This window comes from Phasianus colchicus, chromosome 4 (assembly GCF_987193195.1).
Source record: "Phasianus colchicus chromosome 4, bPhaCol1.hap1.1, whole genome shotgun sequence".
Classification (NCBI taxonomy): Eukaryota; Metazoa; Chordata; class Aves; order Galliformes; family Phasianidae; genus Phasianus; species Phasianus colchicus.
The window spans coordinates 32,830,726-32,848,641 of record NC_143439.1 but is presented as its reverse complement, the minus strand read 5'-3'; the positions used below and the strand labels follow the sequence as shown (position 1 = coordinate 32,848,641).

The 17,916-nt window shown below is 44.0% G+C and overlaps 1 protein-coding gene across 2 annotated transcripts in view; it reads left to right on the top strand.

Moving 5' to 3' along the window:
• LOC116231198 (uncharacterized) overlaps nucleotides 1-17,916 on the top strand; it is a 166,777-nt gene that overhangs the window by 132,372 nt on the left and 16,489 nt on the right. The window lies entirely within an intron of this gene.

Below are 17,916 nucleotides of genomic sequence, written 5' to 3'. Positions count from 1 at the left end.
ACTTAATTTTGAACTAAGTGCATAACATTTCTATTCTAAGCTCTGGTCAGATGGTAATTCATATGTTTCTGTGCATTATCACCTAAAAAAACCTGAAGAACACATGCTTCATTGTTGTATTCAAGCTAATAATCTTGGCTGGCCATTTTATTTTAATTGGAGGTTGAAGTGCCTTTGAATTGAAGCGGGTATTTAGAAACTATCAAGACCAAAGTGCCAGGGCTTCTGCCAAAGCTGTGACACTGCTTCACTGGATGTGGGACTTGGAATGTGTTCGCATGCCTCATAGCGATGTAACGCAAGATGACAGATTAATTAAATATTGGAGTTGGGCCAAGCAGAAGACATGGTGGCCCAGCAGGTGCCCTATTCCCCGTGTGATAAATCATGTTTGTTCATGCACTCACAAACTCATTAGGCTCAACCTGAGTTATTTGGTAGAAAGCAGTATTTGGGTGAGCTCGTGTACAGTAGGCTCTTGCAGGAGGTGGCACTGCAGCCTGGCAGGTCAGGGGCTGCAAAAATGGAAAGGGTTAATCCAACCAGGAGCTTAATAGTGACAAAAACCAGCAAGAGGTGTCCTTGGCTTGCTTGCTTCTGCAAAGCTGTGCCTGTTTGGTTCATGGATGCCACCCAGAAGGAGACATGGGAACTTTTCTTCCATGGTGCTTTTTTCAGAAATGTTTCCATATTTTCAGAAAAGGACTGGAGGTGCTGCTTGAATGCCCTTTCCCCTCTCTGCCATACTGCTGGAGGATTTTGGTATTCCATACTCAAGCTTGGAGTTTGGGCTTGCTTTTCTGCCTCCTCCACTTTTGTCATGGAGACTGCAATGAGCAGTGTCAACAGAAGACACATTACTAGAGGGAGAAGAATAATTTATACATCTAGGAGAAAAAAAGAAAAAGAAAAGAAGAAAGAACATTGTTCCTCCAGTCTTTGATGTTTATTTAGTGACTGAGTATCAATTATCTGTTTGAACAGGTTTCATTACAGAAAGTGCAAAACCCCTGAGCTTGTTTTAAAATATGCTAATCCTTACTCAGGCAGGAAATGGAAAAGACTCATTTACAGTTTAATTTCTAATCCATGTGGCTTGACATGTTGTATGCTGGAACATAAATAGAGAAGCTGGAGAGGACAGCTCTCTCAATAAACAGGTGCTGCAGCTTTGTGTTTGCTGCTTACCCACTCTGATCGTATGTCAAAGCACGAGCTGCAAAATGTCGAGCACAAACTCTGTCGAAATCGTTCATTCTGGGCTTCTCCTTTTGATGGATAACATACGGCCCAGAGCTTGTAAATCAACACTGATGAGGAGGAAATGAGGAAACCAATAAGGAGCTGATGTGGTGAGCACCCACACAAAGAGCTCTTGGAGCCCATGTTTTTGGCTGCAGATAGCACTGGAAGGAGTGGCTGCCCTTGGGCAGCTCCTGCGAGGGGGCTCTCCCCATTTTGATGTGCACAGAAATTTTGAGACATCTGAGACACTGAAGAGCTTAACTCCAGAGAAAAGGTGATACATTGCTCTTGTACAAGGGCAACTTTAATCAAACTGGACCAGCAGGCAGGTCCAGAAACACCTGAAAAATGCACATTTCCCATGCAGCTCCCTCTGGCAGCTGCAAATGTTTGGGATAAAAGAATTCTTCCTTTTTCTTGTTTTTGTTTTCCTTTCTCCACAAAGAGTTGCACACAAGCGTTCCCATCCAACTTTTCCCTTTTAGTAGCAATTTGTGACATTCGTAACTTTAATGGGGCCAACTGATCCCTCTAATGAAATATTTATTGGTGAGAGATAACCAGGGCTCCCATCACAATGTGCAATCCGTTGCAAGATGCTGTTGTTTTCTGGATGAAACAAATTATAATCCTAATACCTTCAGACCTGGGTTGTGGGCTCTTCCCCTTTGAGGCAGCTGGAAGGAAGGTGGAGTTGACAAACCTGAAAAACTTTACAAAAGTGCAAGTGTGGCTCCCTCCTGAAATACCTAGCTCTGAAAACACTTGAAAACCTGGAGGGGAAGCTGTGTTGGAGCCCAGTGAGGAAGACTAGCTGTGGTCCTGGGTCCAAATGGTGCTTAAAAAGGGGCATCATTATTTGAAGGGCTGGTGCCAGCACATCTCCCATGAGGGAACGAGGATATGTGAGGGAATGGGACATGGTATATTTGATGTAGAGCAGCAGAGTTTAATTATGGACAAGAACCAAATTGATATTCATAGGGTGATAAATAAATAATGTGTATGCACTTGCAGGGAAGGACAAGAACATTTTTCTGAAGCGGAAGAAATAAAATCAGCAAAACAGAAATTAAAAACAGATCTATTTAGTAGAGCTCCTGGTTACATGACAAATACATCAGTCTGTGGGCTTAATACTTCTGTTTCTCAAGGAGTCATTTGTGTCTGGCCTGAAAAGGTGTGAGATGGACGGGGTCATGTTTCTCATCCTCTGATCTCTGCTCTGAGATTTCCAGCTAATGTTTTCTCTAGGGAGTGAATTGAGCCTTGGGAGGCTCAGCAGCCACCGAGAGTTAAAAGGACAAGAGGATACCCAAGAAGTTGATTTCATGGTGATGGAGGCAGAGAGAAAAGTGAGGTGGGATTTTTCCTGGTTGGCTGAGCTAGACAGGCAAGCCAGTACACAGCTGTTCAGCAGGAGACAGTTTACATATGAGGATCACTGTAACAGCGCCATAGCTGCTACTGCACATCTCCTAAATAGTTGGTGCTTCTGACAAAGCTCCCCTCTGAAGTGTGCATCTTTCTTTAAGAGAAGTCTCACTTGCATGTACAGCTGGATATTTCTTGTGCATGCTGCTGCAGACGTAAGCTTGAAAATGAGAAGGAAATCATCCCAAATGAGAAAATGAACAGCAGCAGCATGTTGTACACTCAATACAGTTCTTTAAGCTTTACTTTTGGATTTAGGGAGTAGATTTGGGGGGTTGCCTTGTAATAATACATGGTGCTACCAGTGTCGCATTAAATATTGAGAGAACTGGCAAAGACTGACAGAAAAGAGCAGGTGGGATGCAATCAGGGACTCAGGTGACATGTATTTGTCCTCTGAGCGCCTTCCTGTGTTTGAAAACTGCTTATTCACAGCAGTGCCTTAGACAGCATTTTGCTATGAAGCAGAATGCATGTACATAGCAACATGTATTTCTAGAAATAAAATGAGGGAGATCATCCTTGCCCAAATCTGATTATTTTATATATATATGTAAATATAAATGTATATCTGTAAGAGTCTTAGGATAGTGATGCTACATGGAGGTGACAGCAGCAATGAGCTTGGTGTAACTGAAGCCCAACGGGCAGCTCCTTTTGCTTTTCTTGAGCTTTCCTTGGCCGCTGCGCAAAGCCACTGCTGTCCCAGCAACTGTGTGAGGCCGGAAAATGCTGTCTTGGCAGAGAAGGGTTTGACGAGTATGAAAAAATTCACTTTTAATTAATTTTCTTCTTGTTTAGAGAAAGCACAGACAATGTAGCGTGGAAGAACAAAATCCGAAACAAATTGCTAACGGTAGTAATAATTTTTCTCTTGCTTATACACTTTTTTTTTAACCTTGGCTTCTGTATCTACACAAATGTCCTTTAGCAAGAATTAAAAGAATAGGCAAAAGCATGCTACATGCGTTGTTTGAATTTCAAGGGATCTAGGAGGTTTTCTAGTTTTCCAGGAGATGTCACCAGTACTTTAAATCCTTCATTTTCTGTTATGGAGATTTCTGCAAAAACCGTTCTTCAGGAATACGTAAAAGGAAGACTACAATGCTGAGGAGATGAGAAATGTCAAGTTCTGTCCGCCTCTGTTGTGGGTTTGTAACTGGCTAGGTTTGCAAGCCTTTAGGCACTGTGTATTTTGGCAGTCTCCTGCTGCTGGGCTTTTGACTGATGTGTGCTGCACTGTGGTGTTTCCCTTTCTTTGCTGGTGCTAAGTGTTAGGCTCATAGCTGGCTCTGGAGGTCTTGCACGTCATGGGAATTAGCAGCCTCCAAATCCTTGCCCAGTCCTCAGAGAAGCCTTCAAATATGATGCAGCACAAATCAATCAAAAGACAATTTAAAATATTTGAAATATGGTTTTCTTTGTTTTTTTTTTTAAATTAAAAACTTTATGGGGTTGTGTTTTTAGGATTAGAAAAGCTGTTTTTCTGGTTAAGGGGAGAAAAATTGTATTCATACTTCTGTTTCATCATCCATACTTGATTTCTATAGGAGAGGTGGGAAAAATGTGGTCTGGGGCATAAACTGGCAGAGCTCAGTTGGCTTTGCAGTGGCTGTGCCAAGGTACTTGGCTGCAGAAGCCAGGAAAATAATCACAACCACAGATAGAGCACTTTCCACCTGAGGATCAAAACACAAACAGGGAAGCCCATTGAATGATTGTGGCATGTGTCTGCAAGGGAGAGCATCACTGGAGGTGTCAGTTAGTTTTGCTATTGTGCATCTCTTTGTGGTAATAAAGGTAAAAAGAGGGATGTGCAGCCCTCATATGGCACAATTGTGAGAATAGAACGCTGTCCTTTGCATCCTGCTGCTGGTGAAGGCAACAGCATTACTGAAAGATACAGGTGGTAATATGGGGGTGTTGCCAGCCTGGATGTTTTCAGTCTGTTTTTATATGGCTAATTGGTAAAGATAAAGGATAATGAGTGGAGTAAAAGCCTGAAAGCATTTCATTTTGGAGCTCACTGTGAGGAAGCCACAAAAGCAGGCACAGGCACTTTGAAGAGATGGAGCTTCTGTCTTCCAAAATCCAGCAGAGTCCTATAAAAAAAACAGTCAGACAGATTAGCAGAACGAATTAAAGTCAGTTTACTTTTGAAAATGAGTACTGTTGGCTTAGAAGTGGGCGGATCCACTCACAAAGGTCTGCTTTGGGGCTGTCTGATCTAACTCTTCTACGTGGTTGTAGATAACATCATAAAGTATTGAAAGTGCTGGTGCATGATTTTTCACCTTGCAATAATTGAATGCTGGGACACTTGGTAAGTGCTAGGGAGAACTCGGAGCGGTGCACAGCAAGTACTCAGCTAAGAAAGCTGTGATGGTGTAACATGTTTTCACTATCTTTTGTAGTGGCTTCTGGCAGGGCATTTTATTAAATGATCTTTTAAAATAGGTCGGTTGAATAAATACAATCGAAAAGTCTTCTGGTGAGTTAGATCAGCTTAAAAAAAGAACACTGCTAAGTAATGGCTGCGTTGGGCTTGGAGGTGGAAAAGAAGAAAAATCTATTACGTAGGATTGTGTGGGATGGAAGGATCTCCAGAGATTTGCTTATGTCTTTCCCTGTGCTAGCAGGTTACTTGGCTGTGGTTTAGAAGTCTGATCTTAACTGTTTCTTCCCTTGTTTAATTTTAACCATTACAGCACAGATGTTGATGTAGTTGTGTCTAAGTAGATAGGAAGCTGCTCTCGGGAGAGACTTGATCTTCTTTCCTGTCAGTGTAAGATCAGGCAGTGTCATTTTCTAGACCCACTTGTGCTACTAAACTTAAGAAACCTTGTGCTGGAGAGCAAGCTTGTTGCTTGAGATGGTCCCTGGATCTGGTATGAGACTGGAGACTTGATCTTTCCCCTGGAGAGATGATCACTACTCTGTACTGAGGCTCCATCTTGAGTACTGTAATCAGTTGTGGGCCCCTCACTTCAAGAAAGACGTTGAAGACCTGGAGCATGTCCAGAGAAGGGCAATGAAACTGAGTGGTCTGGAACACAAGACTGATGGGGAGCGGCTGAGGGAACTGGGGTTGTTCAGTCTGGAGAAGAAGAGGCTCAGGTGAGACCTTATGACTCTATACAACTGCCTGAAAGGAGGCTGTGGTGAGGTGGGGGTCAGCCTCTACTCCCAGGGAGCAGTGATAGGCCAAGAGGGAATGGCCCCAAGTTGCAGCAGCAGAGGTTCAGGCTGGGTGTTAGAAAACATTTCTTCTCAGAAAGAGTGGTGATGCTTTGGCACAGGCTGCCCAGGGAGGTAGTACAGCCATCATCCGTAGAGGTGTTGAAGAAGAGGGAAGATGTGGCACTGAGGGACATGGTCAGTGGGCATGGTGGGGGGATGGGTTGATGATTGGACTGGATGACCTTAGAGGTGTTTTCTAATCTTTATGATTCTAAATAGGCAGTGGATTTGGAAAAGCTGATTGCATTGGCACAGCGCTAGTAGGAGCCTAGCAAAATCAGATCCAGCTCTCTCCCATGTGGGTTTTGTGGTGTTGTATAAGGAGTGAATGCTTTCTTTCAGCAAGATGTTGGTAAGAACTCTCTTTCCTCCCAGCACTAGTTTACAAAAAGCTTGCAAGATTAGCAGAACAGAAAGGACAAACTGCTTGAAATTAGGCAATGGGCTTAAAACTTTATCATTGTATATGTATAAGCTCACTTTCCCTAAAAACTCATATTCATGAGGCAGCAGCCTCTCTGCTGAGATGGAACCTGAAAGAAGGAAGAGGAAAAGGCAAATAAAACTTAGTGTTAAAACATATGTTGAAGAGTTCATAAGGGCAAGCAGAATAACTGTGAAGGCAGGGGAGCAGCAGGGTTTGAGGAACATGGCAAGAGAGAGCTGAACCAGGTTTCTTGCTGCAGCTGGTGCCCATCTCTTATCCTGGCAGCCTTTAATCCTGCTTGGCCCTGCCACTTGTCTGCGGAATTATAGAAGAGAGAAGGGGCTTCTTTTCTTTTTTTTTCTACTTCTTCTTTTTTTTTTTTTTTTTTTTCCTGTTCTGAGTGTCCTTTCTGGCTGCTGGGCTCCAGCACGCCTGCGTGCTACGCTCCCTGAGCCATGCTTAATGTGTCCCCGGGAAACCCAGCCCTCCGTCCGCTGGGACTGAATTTCAAGGCATATCCCTATTAGCTTATTTTGATGTTTTTATCTTTCCGTGATTGGGAACCATTCTCTGCAGCCAAAACAGACACTTTCCCGACGGCATTGAGTGAATTTTTAGCTCTCCTCTGAGGAGTGGGCTTCAATAAAAGATGAGGCTGCTCACTGCGCTGACTGGCTGCAGCGCTGGAGCATCTCCGGCGGCTTCTGCCTCTTGCTGTAAGTTTACACTCGTATGAACATCAGCTTGGCTGCCCTGTGTTGCTGTAAGTGGAGGTTTGCACGCAAACATGGCCTCCACAAAAGCCACCTCAGGCAAAAGCACTTCCCACGCCAGCAAAAGGCCATGCTCTGCAGGGTCTCCAGTGGGTAACGCTGCTGGCAGTGCGGCCATGCTTCATGTTTTAGTCATGAGGTCTGGGAGTCTCTTCCCTTCCAGCAGGGCTTCTCCATTGCACAGGCAGCAGATCGCTGGTTACTCACAGTTTGCACCAAGGGGCACATTGCACACCCAAGTTTGGTTCAAGTGTGAGTGAGAGTTTGTTGGGGGTGAAGGTGCAAGCCCTGCTCTCTGTGGGAATGCCCAGAAGCCTGGCCAGGCTCCCCAGTGGGCTTAGGTAGAGATAGGTGTGAAAAGGGCATAGCAGAAAAGTGGAGATGAAAAAGCTCACGGCAGCAAAATCAGATGAAGTTAGTGGAAGTACACTCCCAAGTCATTTCAGTACTGATGCACTCAAAATAAGGAGTAATTAAATCTGTGCCTCTCTTACTTTTTCTTATGCATTCTATATCTGCTTTCTGGGAATTTAAAAAAAGAGTTGAGATTCTGACATGCTGGAGCAGGACCAAAGGAGAAATGCAGCAAATTCTGGTGGAGTTGAGACTTGGGAGTTTTAGGAGGATACAGGAGAGAAAAGTGATGCCCGTGGCAAAGAGGATGAAGCCAGTAACTAAGGAGAGATGATTAGTTTTGCACTATATTTGCAGGAGGACTGACTTCGAAAGGCATTTTCTCAGCTGAATATTTCATTTTCCTTCAGCAGCTTATCCTTTCGCGGCTGTCTGCACTGCATCAAAGCATGTGGGGAAATGTTGTTGCTGGAAATGGAAGTTGGTAGAGGGGAAAGTTTTCAAAAGGAACCAGCTTCTTGGGGTCCCAGGACCCACCGAGTTTCAGGGAAGCTGATTCAGATACTTTTGAAACACGTACGAAATTGTCTCCCCCCGTCATTATCGCAGAGTCCCCAGCAAGTAGCTCAGACTTCTGTAATTTATAGATCAAAGATGACAGCTTCTTTTCAGCGTGGGGTTCATTTTCACACTGGTTTCAGGGTTGATATTTCTTTACCCTTGTGTTACCATAGGATTGTTGATAATCGTGTCAGAAGAAATGGCAGATATCACCCGTTGTTGTGCATTGGCGTGCTGCTTAACGCCGCTCACTGCAACCGTGGGTAATTCTGTAGATTAAAACCATGGTGCTTTGTAGGGAAAAGCCAGAGCAGCAGTGAACAGAGCAGTGTTATTTATGACCATGTTTGTTTCTGTTTTCAAAGCTGGCATTAAAAACCATCTAAAGATATCAGAGTGAAGTGTGTAGGAAAAAAACAATAACTTCCAGCAGCACATTTTCATTAACTTGGAACTAAAAAAGCATATTGCAAAATAGTGGAATGTTTCTTTGAAGCTTTTTTTTTTTTTTTTTTTTTTTTTTTAACCTTTCTATCAGTGTTTTCTCAAGCAATTTAATCAGGCAAAAGCTTACTTTATCATTTGTCTTTTTTTGACTCCTACTGTGGTTTCTGACATTTTGGAAAATAGTTCATTTAAAGTGTTGGAAAGAAAGTGGTGTCAGTTATTTATCAAGTTTTATGCCATGGCTTGGGAAAAGTGATCTTGATTCACTTATGCCAGTAGAGACTTCATCACAGGAATGAACGAGCATTTTTCTACAGTGCTTTTAAGTGAAAAGAGCAAAACCTTCCCGTCACTTTTTCCACTTAGCATACTTAAAAAATATTAATTGGATTGTTAATGATATTGGTAAATCCAGAGCTATTTCAAATGCCATAGCCCGGTTAGTTAATATTTGCTCGTAACAGCAGTATTTAAAAAGCACTCCATTATTTTTCATACAGTGCTCTCCAAACTCCGTAACTGCAACAGGAGCCGAGAGCTCCTCAGAGCCCAGTGTTCTGATGGGAAGCGTGGAGGGCAAAGCCACCAAAGAGCAATTATTTCGTTTTGAATGCTTTGCTGAATGAAACCGTCCTGACGGGAAGCTCAGTGGGATGCGAGAAGGATCGACGTTTGGGGTCCGGGAGGACGAGCGCCGCCGCCAAATATTTCTGTGCACCGTTAATCCTTCTGGGAATGCTCATGGGCTTAAAACGAGGTGCCCGCTTGAGTACCTTCCCCTGTCAGAGCCAGAGCCCAGGCGTAATGATGATGTTGGTAGCAAATGCAGCAGGAAATAAGCAGATCAGGAGGGTTTCGGCACCCCGTCGCTCTTGTGTTACCGATATAGGCATGTAATTTTTAAGACTCTTCCTGTTCCCCGCATCCCCCTCTATCAAAGCCTGGGATTTTTTCATTCTGGTGTATGGGGCGATTCTTAAATGCAGGAAGAAATACATCCAGCATCCACTTCTCCTCCATGCTCGCTGATTAGAACTGGAGAGACTTGAGAAGTGCTCACAAAGGGCTGATTAAAAAGTCGGGGAAATGAGTGGTCCTTCAAACAGTGCTCCTCATCTGCTGCTGCCCGCACTGCGCCATTCTCTTCACGCTCTTTTCTGGGGGGTTCACTGAACCCGCTGCTTGTTGTGGGGAGATCCTTGGAGAGAGTAGAGGCATTTTTTCAAGACTCAGTCCGGTCTCTGTGTGTTTAACGTGAACAAATACTTTACAGCTCCGCTTTGACAGCTCTGAATAAATACAGCTCTGGTGTCACCACACAGAACGAGTCAGTGGTGTTTCAGCAGAATAAAAGAAGTGGGCTTTTTTTTTTTTTTTGGTAGATCTTTATAACCAATAACCTCTTTGGGTTTTGTATTTTAAATGGTTTATGTCTTGTATTGTGTGTGGACTGAGGTAAAATGTACACTCACTGTGTTCTGTGGGCATTTCAAATGTAATTTTTTTCTGAGCAGAACAAAACCAGCAAACACTTAAAGTTCACATACTTCCAACTTTCCCAGAGTTTCCACTTCAGAATGAAAACAGCATTATGGGCAGACAACGGGACTGTTTTTTGCAATGGGAAAAGAGAACGAGGAATGTTTTTGTTCGGGCAAAAAGAGGTTAAAAAGTACCAGATTGTGGCGTAATTACCAAATTACGGCATCTAATTTGTAGGTTTAACTTGCTAATTATGTGTGATACATGGGTGGCTAAGGGTGAATACCAAGCGCTAGAAGCCTTCCTTTTGTCTTTGTAAATTTGTTTTGATTAGGGGGAGGAAAAGGGAGAAATCTGGCTTCACCACATGTGGCTGCGCCTCGTTCTCCCATGCCAGGCAGAATGAATGGCAAATGCTCAGCGTTGCGGTGATTTGTTCTTATTAATAGTAACAGAGGGCACGGCAGTCTTGTGCACTTAGGGGGCTGTAGCTGCCTCTAACCTACATACATGCACTTTTTCAAGAAATACTCTGGCAGTGAGGACCGGCACCCTGAAGCTTTCGTTTCCCAGGGCTGTCAGGAGCGCTAGCGCTGATATTTAGGACACGTTCGTGTGTATGCGCCAGCCCTGTCTGCTCGCAGCCACTACACATTTTATTCTCCCCTTTATAAATAACTGTCAGTGTTTGCTAGTCAGTATTAAGCAAGATTATTTTCCTAGTCAAAAATGGATGCTGTTACATTCATCTTAAAATGGGGAGTACACTGTTCTCCTCTGCACAGGATCAGCAGCCTTAATATTCTTGCTGCTGAAATCTGAGGACTGGAGAAAAATGCAAATGGCCACAGAGGAGATGGCTGCTTGTGAACCTGACAGCGAGAAGGAGCGAAATGACCTACATTTTGCTAGAGCAAACCTGGTCACTAATGAACGACAAGAGCACATGGTAATTCCTGCCTCTGTAGGTGTGCATTCATTGTGCCCATGCCTGTAGCCAAACCATCATCTGTCTTGAAATCACCCTGAGGTATTAAACAGCTTTCTAGAAAAGCTGCTTCACCCGTACAGCAGATGTATTGAAGCTGAATCTTCTCGGATTGCAGCAGTGGACTTGCAAAATTCAGCCAATATTGGCAGAAACCAATGAGGCAAATGTAAACATTTCAGTTGTTAAAGGAGATGTTTCTCTGCAGCTCGTAGCTGCGTTTTAGTTTCAAACAAAACCAAAGCAAAACACAAACCAAAACCAACCCAAACCTGGTAACTGTTTTCATTTGAATTTCAGTTTTAAGAACTTGCAGCCATTTGAGGGGGGTTGCAGCTTATGCTGATTAATCATTAGCAGCAGCACAATGCACTCAAATAAAACCTCTTCAAATCAATAGCAATCCTGATGCGACAGATTTAAAGGGCTGTACATTTCACCAGAGAACCATATTTTGCTGTGCAGATAAGGGAAACTGTTATACTAAGCTTAGCTGTATTAATGATAATAATTAAATATGGAATTAAATACATTCTGCCGCGCATAAGTGATACTGCAGCAGCAACACCTTCATTAATATGAGATGTAGGAATGTGTTGCCAGGAGGTTGTGAAGTCAGTATTTCATTTGCTGGGCTGATTCCACTCTTATTCTCCCTCCCATAAATTCATACTCTTAAAGGAAACTGGTTATGACGGTATTTATTGTTGCTACAAACAGGAGCCGCAGGCCATATTGTTGTACCTTGGAAATTAGAGAAGCTTATAGTTTAGAGTACACGTGGGAGGACTGATACTGCAATTATGGGACATTTCAGTCATTCAGAGCAATCTTTATTTCAGGGAACTGTATCTGTCCTCAAAAGCTAGATAAATAAATATGTATCATTTTGGAGAATGTGCGTTCTGAAGCAGAGGAAGAACTGAAATTAAAATGTCATAACTAGACAGGCAAATGCAGGGTTTTTAGCCTTCTCTTGTAATTGCAGATCTGTTCTTATAACAGCAGATGCACTTTTTCAGTTCCGTTTACTTTCTGCATGTGCTGGTAGTTGGAGTTAGAAATCCTTGGGTCATTGATAGCTTCACTGTCATGAAAGCCTGTGGCTGGTGTCCTGTCACAGCAGGCAGATGGGACAAGTATTTAAGAGAAAGGGGATGCATAGAGCCCCAGAAGCAGATAAGCTGCAGTGACCCAATGGAGCAGTCGGGCTCCCTGGGCAATGCAGCTTTCCTTGGCCAGCTGATTTACGCCTGCAAGTGGCATTTGCACGAAGGGGGTGCACCCTTCAGGGACACCTCTCATGTCTTACACAGAGAAATGACAACCATCTCCCAAACATTGTTACTGAAGTGAGGGGAAAAGCTGCACTTCCAACGTACATCGTAATTTATTTTTCCTCACTTTTACCTTGTGTGGCTCAGCGTGAGTGGGACATGTTTGATTCAATCCTAATTATTTTTTTCTATATTTTAAATCTCAGATGTTGAAGCAATTTACATTAATTAAACTTCAGTTGGCTTTAAAATTGTCATGTATCAATTTCAGCAGCATTTATAGAGAACAAGATAGATGATTTAAATTACACGCCATATGGGGCAATGCTAGGGACATTTGCTATCGTGTTAATTGCTTAAAGCTACGTTTTCTATCCCCCTTCTGAGTGAAAGACATTTGCTCTCATGCTTACTGAATTAGGTGAAAGGGTTTCCTGCTCAAATGGAGTATGTACAGATTTCTGCCATTGTTGCTTTTTGGAGGTGCCCCAGTCTGCTGCTGCAAGTACGTTCATTTTTGCAAGCTGCAGATAGCAATGTGCAGATCTGTGACAAGCTTTGCTGAACTGGCACAGACGTGCTGTTGGGGAAGGGATGTGATAGCAACCAATGTGCCCTTAGGTTGACTGTGCAAGTACAGGTGATGGGTACCACACCTTCTCTGGGCTTTCCAGGGTGAGCTGCAAGGCAGCATAAAGTCACCAGTTTCCTAAAGTTTGTGAGCGATATTTTTGAACGGGGCTGCTTATTCTGAGTGCTTTTATTTGGGGAAAACCAGTTTTAAATGCATTCCCTTCACAAGGAGCATGGACTGAATAGCATCTTCCAGAGAAATTTTGGACTGCAGACCCTCTTCAGGTGAAACATCACGCTTTTCCCCGGTTCTCCAAAAACATTCACATCCTTCTAAGGTGCAGAGGAGTGCTTGGTGAGAGGGCAGGTATTCAACCCACTGAGCAGAGCTTTTCTGCTTGGAGATCTCCCCAGGTGAGCGCTCAAAGGCTGAAGGGGCTGAAAGCAGAGCTCTTGGTCTCATTCTCAATCTGTGCTGGGCAGAAGCTGCTGCAAAAAGCCCTCCAAATATCAGCACAAATCAATTTCTCTTGCCAGACCAAAAAGCACTTGAAGGTTCTCCCTCAGCCAGCTTCCAAAAAGTGGGGAAGTAAGACCTCGAAAGATGCCAGGGATGTGCTGCACAGCCACGTATTGTGCTTGGCAATAAATTTCTGCTTCTGTCTGGTGCTTCCCATTTGGCAATATTGCGATGGGATTCTCCCATATTAATATTTTAAATGAATAAATAAATATCTGATGAGGTACTGTGCATCTCTGCTATCTTTCCATAAATCCTGCGGAAGGTAAAAAGAGAATTAAAGAGAAGATTAAAACTGCCTGTGTGATGTATGTCTGCGGTGTGCGGTAAACTCTCGAGGCATTTATGCTGCACCATGTACGTTCCAAGTTATATCCATTTAAAAGAGAGCATGTGTGTGTGTGTATCTTCGTAAATGTAGACGTATCCCTAAAGACCGTGCAAGGAGGGTCCTGATTTTTTACTGTATTTCTAATGGGACACTAACAATGATAGACTATGGCAGCAAGCTGTTTGTAAAGCATTCGTGTTTCATAAAAGATATAGAACCATGTTTTCTCTTGGTTTTGCTCTGAATCTGCATTAGGAAATAAGCCAGGTGTATAGGGGTTGGGAATCTTCTGTTACCTTTCAGGGAAATGTAATGCATTTTTTTTCCCTCTGGCTCTGCATTGCAGAGCCTGGTTCTGGCAGGGGAGGATTCTGAGCCCTTTGGTCACTGCTAGTAAGGAGTGCTGGGCATTGAAAGGCTGTGGAGAGAAGCTGCCTGATCTCCATTAATATAAGTGGAATTCCCAAGAGCTGTGCTGTGCTTCAGTGCGAATATTAATATTATTTGCAGCATTATAACTACCTCATCCTGCTCTTAGCACAGATCACACCTGCCTTGCTAAGTTTGTTCCTACAATCAAGTCCCTGGTTTCTGTGGACTGCACAGGAATATTCCACATTGGCACAAGTCCCCCTAAACCAGGAATGAGGCTTGCACGGGCCGTGCCAGTGCACCTTTCCTTCCCGTTGGGGCATGCTGGAAACAGGGTTTGAGGGCCAGTTCTGCACCATCCAAATTGTTAATTTCTCTGGAGTCCTATGACACTATTTCCACTTCCTAGGGAGGGTCAGGACTTTTGTGGGACAACCTCTGCATGTCAAGACCTTTCCTGATTTAAATTGGCTGCAAAGTAATGAAACTGTGTTTCATCTGAAAATGAAATGCATGGAGAAAAGCCATCTGTCTTTCCCAGTTGTAGAGCACCCCATGAGTTTGGTAAGGAATGATGGCCGATGAAGATCTCTTAAAGGCATAACATTCTTGCATTTGTATACTAATAGGGAAGTGAACACCCCTCTGTACTCAGCATGCTGAGGTTGCATCTTGAGTTCTCTCTTCAGCTGAGGGCCCCTTGCTACAAGAAAAACGTTGAGGCCCTGGAGTGTGTCCAGAGAAGGGCAACAGAACTATGAGGGGTTTGGAGCACAAGTCTTATGGGGAGCGGCTGAGGGAACTGGGGTTGTTCAGTCTGGAGAAGAAGAGGCTCAGGTGAGACCTTATGACTCTATACAACTGCCTGAAAGGAGGCTGTGTTGAGATGGGGGTCTACCTCTGCTTCCAGGTAACAGTGATAGGCCAAGAGGGAATCGTCCCAAGTTGCAGCAGGGGAGGTTCAGGCTGGGTGTTAGAAAACATTTTTTCTCAAAAAGAGTGGTGATGCATTGGCATGGGCTGTTGCCATCCCTGCAGGTGTTGAAGAAGAGGAAAGATGTGGCACTGAGGGACATGGTCAGTGGGCATGGTGGGGATGGGTTGATGATTGAACTGGGTGACCTTAGTGATCATTTCTGGCCTTAACGATGCCACGATTTTATGATTACTGTCACATCAGCTGTGCACACAGCATACCTGAAGTTTCTTCTAGGAAATTCTGTATTTACACATGTTACTTTTTGCATACACCCAATGTGGAACTTTGATCAGTATTTCTGAATAGCAAAGGTTTTTACTGATGGAAAACGTACAGTTGACAAACAAATTGCAGTTGGGAACAGCAGCATTATTTTTACCAGGAAAACTCTTATTAGTGATAAACTGTGACACTGGCTCATTTTTCAAAGTGTTTCTCTCTGAAACTTTATTAACTCCCTGCTGCGTGCTTCAGTCATTTCTCAGCACAAGCTGAGAAGCTTTTCGTCAGACAGGTAGAGGAGCGTGGCCACATTTTGGCCATGTCTTTTCTGTGCCCTTCAGGTTCCAGCTCATAGATTGCTCCTGGCTGAGCCACACAGTCCTGAAGCCAGCAGCTCCCACGCAGACATTGCGAGGAGCTGCAGGAGGAGGTCGTTGCCTTGCAGCTCCCCAAACATTTTTCTTCCCTCTGGTTCCATGTTTAGGTGCTGCATTCCTGGTACCTGCATTCATCAGCTGTGCTGCTTTAATAGGCTATTGCCTGCACGCTAATAACCTCCTGTTCTTTAATGCTCTCTTTCTATTTAATTAATCTATTTATGATAATAGTACGTCTTGTTTTGTGCTTTCACTCTAGAGGGTGTGTTTGTATTATCCCGCTGTATAGCGTTGACTGGCCCTATTATCAATTATCATCAAAGGCAGCGGCCTGGCCTGCCAATAATTTTTCAATTAATTGCTTAGTGGTTGCTTTTTCTCTGCTTCCTTTTTTTTTTTTTTTTTTGCCAGTGAGTATGAGATCTCTAAGCTCTCTGTCTGAAGTTATTTATTTTTTTAACACAGCAGCTGTGTTTGCTGTACACCAGGGGATCACAGCTCACGGTGCAAGGGGTGCAGGGCACCCCAGGTGCTGGCTGTGCTTAGCCCCTTGCAGGCCCTTGTAGAGCACACACTGGTCTACATTATGGGAAACATAAATACTGATAGGATGTCAGCATTTAAAACTGTCACATGTAGTGTCTGAGAAAGGGACTGCCACATTCAGGTCCCTGGAATGAATGTGTAAGCTGCCAATACCCAAATGACAAAAGTCACAGCGTTGTATTAGAAAGGATCTTTTGCTAGGCTCCTGAGTTGAGGTCTCTACAAGACCTCTGAATAGCAGAATAGCAAGCTGTTTTGCATCTCCTTTTGGTGCTCAGCCAGCAGGGCATGACCTGAAGTTGTGTCAGGGGATGTTCAGGTTGGGTGTTAGGAAACATTTCTTCTCAGACAGAGTGGTGATGCGCTGGCACAGGCTGCCCAGGGAGGTGGTGCAGTCGCTGTTCCTGAAGGTGTTCAACAAGCATGAGATGTGGCACTGAGGGACGTGGTCAGTGGGGATGGGTTGATGGTTGGACTGGACGATCTTAGAGATCTTTTCCAGCCTTAATGATTCTATAGGTCCACTCTGTACAGTACGGCAACCCAAAGCCAGGTCAGCTTGTGGGAACCTCACCAGCACCTGAGATTGTTATCCCACTGACTGTGCTGGCTGCCACTGTGCTCTTTAGGACTCCTTGTTAGAACTCTCCTTGCCAGAGGATAGCTGTTTGTACATAGGTTTCCTATAAACACTGGCACCACGGAACAGCAATAGACCACCTAGTATGGATATTGGGAAGGCTTTTGTGAAATAACGAGGTGATGCATAGCAGAAACGTTCAGATGTTTTTACTGCTGTTTATAAGCACTTCATTATAGCTTCACCTGCTTACCTTGAATCATTTTTTCCAGCCGCATGGCTACTTATTTCCTTCCTGATTCTCCCAAGTTTTATTTTTAAGCAGATGCTCTTCGGAATTGTATTCATGCCAAGTTTTGTCTTATGCTCTTTATCAGTACAACAACATGAAATATTTAATAAGAAGTTATCACTGTGGCCAATATGAAAGATTAAATAGGTCTGTCGGCCTCAGTTCCTGAGGAGGAAACCTAGTATTCTGAGTCAAAAGAAACAGCATCAAATACACAGATATAAAGTCAGATGCCAAAGGCAGGGCAGAAGGAACAGAGGTATTTTTGATTCTAAATTTTCTGTGTTTGAATCTAAGTCAGTCTTCCTCTGCAGAAGAGGGGACGCAATAGTGAGCCCTTGGGTGCACGAGCCCTGCAAACTGGTGGTCACCCAGTTGGCATTGCTCTGCTTTTATCCCAGCTCCTTGTATCTCTGCCTTTACCTCTGCCCGTATAACCAGCTGGCTTTTACCCCACACTCCCCTGGGGCTCTGCCCAAGTGATTTAAATCTTTTTGGGTTTTGCCATGATGCAAGGAGTTGCTGAAACCGCCTCCTCCAAAGAGTTTTATCGGGGAAAGCCGCTTCCCGGCATGTCTGCTGGAAGCCCGCAGGGGATGACGGCAGGAGATGGCTCACGTGGTGATGGTACGTCTAGACAGGGGAAAGTTGAGGCTTCCTTCCTGGCAGCCCTGTTGGGGCCAGGTGCCAATGCTTGTCCCTTTTCCTGGGAGTTGTGCTCTCTGGCACAGACACCAGTATTTCCTGGTGGTTTGTGGGGTTTCTGTGCTGGCTGCCCCACTAGAAATGCTGCTGCTTCCCTGAGAAGCTAATGCTGATGCACTCAGTGTGTACTGGGTATTGGTGCTTGTTTCCCTCGTGTGATGGCTCTTAGGAAGCTACAAAACAGTATCTGT